We start from the raw sequence: 7,449 nt of genomic DNA, 5'->3' as shown, positions 1-7,449 counted from the left end.
TGCCTCTCATACCCAAGGTACTGAGAATTATAAGATGGAGAGGAGTAAGCACTATATTCGTGGCTCCGGATTGGCCAAGAAGGACTTGGTAACCGGAACTTCAAGAGATGCTCACGGGGGATCCGTGGCCTCTACCTCTAAGAAGGGACCTGCTCCAGCAAGGACCCTGTCTGTTCCAAGACTTACCGCGGCTGCGTTTGACGGCATGGCGGTTGAACGCCGGATCCTGAAGGAGAAAGGCATTCCGGATGAAGTCATTCCTATCCTGATCAAAGCCAGGAAAGATATAACCGCAAAACATTATCACCGCATTTGGCGAAAATATGTTGCGTGGTGCGAGGCCAGTAAGGCCCCGACGGAGGAATTTTCAACTAGGTCGATTCCTACATTTCCTGCAAACAGGAGTGTCTATGGGCCTGAAATGGGGGTCCATTAAGGTTCAAATTTCGGCCCTGTCAATTTTCTTCCAAAAAGAACTAGCTTCAGTCCCTGAAGTTCAGACGTTTGTGAAAGGGGTACTGTATATACAGCCTCCTTTTGTGCCTCCAGTGGCACCTTGGGATCTAATTGTAGTTTTTGGGTTCCAAAAGTCACATTGGTTTGAACCACTTAAATATGTGGAGTTAAAATATCTCACATGGAAAGTGGTCATGCTGTTGGCCCTGGCCTGGGCCAGGTGCGTGTCAGAATTGGCGGCTTTATCCTGTAAAAGCCCTCATCTGATTTTCCATTCGGACAGGGCGGAATTGAGGACTTGTCCTCAGTTTCTCCCTAAGGTGGTTTTCAGCGTTTCACCTGAATCAACCTATTGTGGTGCCTGCGGCTACTAGGGACTTGGAGGACTCCAAGTTGCTAGACGTTGTCAGGGCCCTGGAAATATAGGTTTCCAGGACGGCTGGAGTCAGAAAATCTGACTCGTTGTTTATTCTGTATGCACCCAACAAGCTGGGTGCTCCTGCTTCTAAGCAGACTATTGCTCGTTGGATTTGTAGTACAATTCAGCTTGCACATTCTGTGGCAGGCCTGCCACAGCCAAAATCTGTAAAAGCCCATTCCACAAGGAAGGTGGGCTCATCTTGGGCGGCTGCCCGAGGGGTCTCGGCTTTACAACTTTGCCGAGCAGCTACTTGGTCAGGAGCAAATACGTTTGTAAAATTCTACAAATTTGATACCCTGGCTGAGAAGGACCTGGAGTTCTCTCAATTGGTGCTGCAGAGTCATCCGCACTCTCCCGCCCGTTTGGGAGCTTTGGTATAATCCCCATGGTCCTTACGGAGTCCCCAGCATCCACTAGGACGTCAGAGAAAATAAGAATTTACTTACCGATAATTCTATTTCTCGTAGTCCGTAGTGGATGCTGGGCGCCCATCCCAAGTGCGGATTGTCTGCAATACTGGTACATAGTTATTGTTACCAAAAAATCGGGTTATTGCTGTAGTGAGCCATCTTTTCTAGAGGCTCCTCTGTTATCATGCTGTTAACTGGGTTTAGATCACAAGTTATATGGTGTGATTGGTGTGGCTGGTATGAGTCTTACCCGGGATTCAAAATCCTTCCTTATTGTGTACGCTCGTCCGGGCACAGTATCCTAACTGAGGCTTGGAGGGGGGTCATGGGGGGAGGAGCCAGTGCACACCAGGTAGTTCTAAAGCTTTACTTTTGTGCCCAGTCTCCTGCGGAGCCGCTATTCCCCATGGTCCTTACGGAGTCCCCAGCATCCACTACGGACTACGAGAAATAGAATTATCGGTAAGTAAATTCTTATTTTAGGTGTGTTCGAATTCTAAACGCGGCGCAAGCACGGCACAAATTTGATGAGTTTAAGGAGTGGGGGCATTGTTACAGCAGCAGATTTAATTTACGACCCATCCATAGAGACAGTGTTATGATAAGGATTGCAAATGAATTCCATGGTCTGTTTCTGTCACCCGTTTTTCCTTTGTCTCCCCCTCTGCCCAGATACACCGATCCGGAAAAGACATCGACCATACCCAAGAATGATTATGAAAATGTTATGTGAATGTATTTTTGTCTTATCTTCATCTCTACAACCTCCAGTTAGTGACACACATAGTCGACAGGTGATATCCACATATACTAGCACTCACATATGTTCCCCCTCCATGTATCATCAACTAAATGTGCACCCCATTTGTTGGAACAAGAAGCCGAAAAGAGCTCGGTATTGTTTGTTGGCCCACTTACAGACCCTTAATACGGGATAAGAAGGATTTAATGTATACTTTGCAATACCTCGAAGCTTATCTAGAACATATACGGCACGATGATACATGCCCCTCAGACATGGATTCATACATACATGCTTTTTACTATCCCACTAGGTCCTACATTTCCTGCCTACAACTCTCCTCCGACCATCTAATCGTCTGTAGCTATTGTATTGATATTTTTCTGTTTAGTGATTAGATAGTGGCAGTTATTGTTGACTGCCAAAGGGTGGACTGTCAAAGTCGAAAAATATTACAGAACACACAGCACGTATAAAATGCACACACATGCCCACTGCGCGTGCACTTGTTCCGCCGTGCATGCACATATCCGCAATTTGCGTATGGTCGCTCCCGCGGTCCTGCGCGTGGTGTGGGTATTTACGGTGGAGTTTGTGAACGCATGGAGGGCTATCAAAACATTACATATTTAATCCAAATACTGCACATTGTACACATAGTCCCCCTGCACCACATCAGCAAGTATCAACAGTTTAAATGATTCCAGAACAAGGGGATTTACCTTTGCATGATAGGAGGGGACAGACTAAGGTTATAAGGTGGTGTCTGGTATCCAGCTGTAGGGTATTTTAAGGGTAACATTCCGGTGTTGGTTTGAGGAAGATCGCATGTTCCTGTGGATAGTTATGTGCAGAAGCAGAATATAGATATAAACTGTATTTACTGTATATTATGTATGCGGCGGGAATCCAGAGGAGACCACCCACAAGAACAGTTGAGAAAGACATCGCCCACCTTTTCAAATCAACCTATGACCTCTCCTGTACTGTAAAGATGCATCCCTGTATCCAATGGACAAAGGGATTACAGTATCCATTGTATTGCTTTTGGAAGTATTGTATAAAAAGCCTGTTGCTGCCTGGCCGGACACACAAGACTCTCAACGCTATCTACCTGATAGCGGAGGACCGGACCGGGAAGCGCATGCGAATATTCTCACGTATGTACATTGACTGTAGCCATTTACTCTGTTGTATTGTAGTGCATAATTTGTATTGTTAACCCCCTTTCAGAAATATTACTCTGTGGTGTCGGAACCCAGTGATTAACTACAAATCGGTGTTGTGTCCTCTTTTCCCTGCTCGGGTTTAAAGTGTATTAATTGCCTAACTGTATAAGGTTTAAAAGTATATTAATTGAGTGTGTACGCGCTGCGTGTACTTTGTACCCCCAGCGCGGCGTTTGTACGCAGAGTCTGTAAATGATACGGAACTCATTACGCAAATAGCGTAAAAGGTACGTAGAGTGCATATTAAGTTTAGCGCCCGCAGCGGCTCCATGGTAAAAGTGTGTTTAAAGGTATAGCTTTATGTTTTAAGATAATATCGACATTATCAGTTCCCTGTCACCTACCCTAGATCTTACCTTTGCATATGAACATATGTGCCTGCACATACATATGAGTTCACATGCACATATGTGTGTCTATGTACAGGTATATAATCCTCCCTGGTGGTATCCACCCTTCCCATATGGATACTCAGTATCTATCCCTTAGGCTCTTGTGTTAACTGCTATTATATTCACCCTCTATTATGACAGATTGGTAGCTGAATATCACACTAGATTTTGTAGATCCTTTGAACTTTGAAAATCAATATATCACCTTTACACTACGTATGATTAGTAACATAAAACCGGTTAATAAGACTATGTAGCTGTTACACTACAACACCAATAGATGTTTATGAACAGTTTATTCAGAGTGAACTACTCCATCCTACTACAGTACAGTGTACTAGAGTTAGGATATTCCCAATCTCTTCCACTCTTTATTATCACTCTCCTTAGTCTAAATTGTTTATTGCTTATAAATACGAGGGGTATGCAGTAAATTTCTGGATGTGCAGTGTATAGTTAGAGTAGACACAATCTGACTGGTTGTTAACTGTAATCTCTAACTTAAGTTCTTGTGAAATGTCAATGCCCAGAACCGTATATAAGCATTGAAGAAGTCAGGATGTTCACTTCCTTTATAAACTTCTTATGGAGCACAACAGAGACTATTGGAGAGCCATGATCTTCTATGACTACAAGAGTGGTCTGTGACAGTAGTACAGTTTTGACCAGCTGCAAGCTGCTTTTAGGGAGGAGTCATGGCCCTGAACCACTGTGTTTGAGTGGTTTGAAGAATTTCGGCATGGGAGATGGTCCCTGGAAGACGAGCGATGAGGCCGACCTGTGTCCGCCATCGCTAAGGACAACATTGCTTTTGTGTGGCCCATATTTGAGGTGGACGCCAGGGTGACCATGGCCCAGTTAGAGAAGGAGATAGGCACCTCATCGGGATCCATCCGCTTGATACTCCACAAAAAGTTTGGCTTGAGCAAGGTTTTAGTACACTGGGTGCCGTATCAGCTGACTCGAGAGCAGGAGGAGGTATGGGTGACTTGGAGCCACAACATGCTGGCCAGATTTGATGGCTCGTCACTCAAAATCTGGGAGATCAGCGGTGATGAATCCTGAATCCCAGTGGACCCCAGTAAGAGGTGCGCCGACACAGAAGTTCTCACATGAGCACAGCGTGGCCAAGCAGATGGTGGCTGTTTCTGCGGCCAGACTGGTCATGTTGCTACCATACCACTCATGCAGCAGCGCACCATCACTGGGGATTAGTACACCAACCAATGCCTGCTGCAAGTGCTGGAAGCCATTTCCAGGCACCGTCCAAGAACTCACACTCATGGTGCCCTTCTCCATCACCACAATGCACCTGCCCACAAGTTCAGAAAAGTGGTGGATTTCTGGCCCAGGAATGCATCCAGGAGCTTGGTCATCAACTGTACAGTCCAGACCTGGACCCTGCAACTTTTTTGTGTTCCCACAAATCAAGCGCAAGAAGCATGGGATTCGTTTTGAGTCACTGGAAGCTTCAGTGGAGACCTTCATCCAGCATGTAGAAGACATACCTGCTTCGGACTGGTCCAGCTGCTTCACCAAGTGGTTTGAGAGCATGCAACTTTGCATAGGCTCCTCTGGCGAATAATGTAATAATGTGAAATGTAATGTTCACGTTGTTTGTAAATATAATACTTTTTCTGCATCTGGAAACTTATTGCACACTACTCGTATATTAGTAAACTTTCATCTGTTTTTCTTTTTATATGTATTGTAAACATGCTTTATTATTATCACCCATTACTTGCAAATTCTTACTGTACAACCCATTTATGCATTTATAATTATTACAGTTAAGCGAGACTTTTTAAATGTAAGAACAAGTTGACTGACTGTATTGCCCTTTTCACAATTAATATTTTGTGTAAACCAAAAGCACACGGGATAGAAACATCGGTGGATTGGATAGTTTCCCCAAATGTTTAATATTGACTTTCTGAAACTACAATTCCCATGAATATGCAGGGCATAAAGAAACGCGGATTGGCCTGGCTACCTACGTGCTCATTTGCCTTTGACTACAAGTCATATATACATACACCCAGGGGTTAGATAAAAGTATGGAAACAACTAGGAAATGAATGATTTTATTATCTAATAAGATGTAATACCGCCTTTGGCATGCAAGACAGCCTGAATTCTCCTTGGAATCTCCTATATAATAGCCCTGTGATTCTGTGCCTGGGTCTCTAACGCTAGGCGTGGCTAGGAGCTCTCATTGGGTTAGCAGCAGGTCTATCACACCCAGTCCACAGCTGATTGGGCGAGAAACGCCCTCCCACACAGGTTACATCCAATGGGAGGCTCTGCCCTTTGCCTGTTGTGTTTTCACAGACCAGGATTAGCAATGGGACTGATGGAGCTGCAGCTCCAGCCCCACACCCCAAAATAGACCCACTGCATCTGCAGCAACATACCCTCCGACAATTTACACATAAACATTGCTACACATTCGAAAGGGGGGCGTGGCCACGGGTACAGCAGAGTGGCCACGCCCCTTTTCCTATACTTTCAATGGAAGCTTGGAGAGTCAAAAAACGGTACAGACTATAAAAAAAGGTACTGTACCTGCCAAAAAGGTGCAGCTGGAGGGTATGCCACTGCATCTGCAGCAAGTCTCTGTGCTGTAGATAGGGGAAAAACATCCTTTTACTGCAGCGTCCTATGGGGGTCATTCCAAGTTGATCGCTAGCTGCATTCGTTCGCTGTGCAGCGATCAGGCAAAAACTCGGCACTTCTGCGCATGCGTATGCAGCGCAATGCGCACGTGCGTCGTACTATTACAACGAACGATGTAGTTTTACACAGGGTCTAGCGATGCTTTTCAGTCGCAGAGTGATTGACAGGAAGAGGGCGTTTCTGGGTGTCAACTGACCGTTTTCAGGGAGTGTTTGGAAAAACGCAGGCATGGCTGGCCGAACGCAGGGCGTGTTCATGACGTCAAATCAGGAACTGAATGGTCTGAAGTGATCGCAAGTGCCGAGTAGGTCTGAAGCTACTCTGAAACTGTACAAAAATTTTTTGTACCCGCTCTCCGATCCCTTCGTTCGCACTTCTGCTAAGCTAAAATACACTCCCAGTGAACGGTGGCATAGCGTTTGCACGGCTGCTAAAACCTGCTAGTGAGCGATCAACTCGGAATGACCACCAATGTCTTGCTGCCAGTCCACCTGCCCCCTCCGGCATCAACAATCCCCACTCCCTAGCTGCGCCGCTGGTGGAACAAAAGCTGCTGCGCCCACCGGCATAGATGTGTATGACAGCGGTGCAGCGGAAGACTTTCATAGGCCTCCCTGCGCCGCATACTCTCTAAACCCCAGAGCCTGCTCTGCGTGTGATGTCACAGAAGTGCCTCCCCGCCACAGCCGCACCCAGATCCCCAGAGGTCCTGACTCCGCAACACAGCACCTAGGCTGCCGGCCTGGAAGCCCCGAGATGGCTAATGTAACGGATAGAGAGGGTGATATCGCGGAGGGGAATGTATGGACGCTGAATCAATGTAAAAGGTGACAGTGCTGTGCAGTGCAGTGGGTGTGCAGTCAGGGCCCGTGCTAGAGTGTTCGGCGCCCCCCTGTAAACTATAAATTTGCACCCTTGCATACTTTACAAATGCACAGCGCACATAATGCCCCCTGTAGTAGAGTCACTTACACACATAACGCCCCCTGTACCAGTGACGCTTACACACGTAATGCCCTCTGTGCCAGTGCCGCTTAGACACATAACGCCCCCTGTACCAGTGATGCTTACACACGTAATGCCCCCTCTACCAGTACCGCTAACACACATAACGCCCTCTGTA

The sequence above is a fragment of the Pseudophryne corroboree genome, chromosome 10 (genome assembly GCF_028390025.1).
Source record: "Pseudophryne corroboree isolate aPseCor3 chromosome 10, aPseCor3.hap2, whole genome shotgun sequence".
Taxonomy (NCBI): domain Eukaryota; kingdom Metazoa; phylum Chordata; class Amphibia; order Anura; family Myobatrachidae; genus Pseudophryne; species Pseudophryne corroboree.
This window is presented reverse-complemented; position numbering follows the sequence as displayed.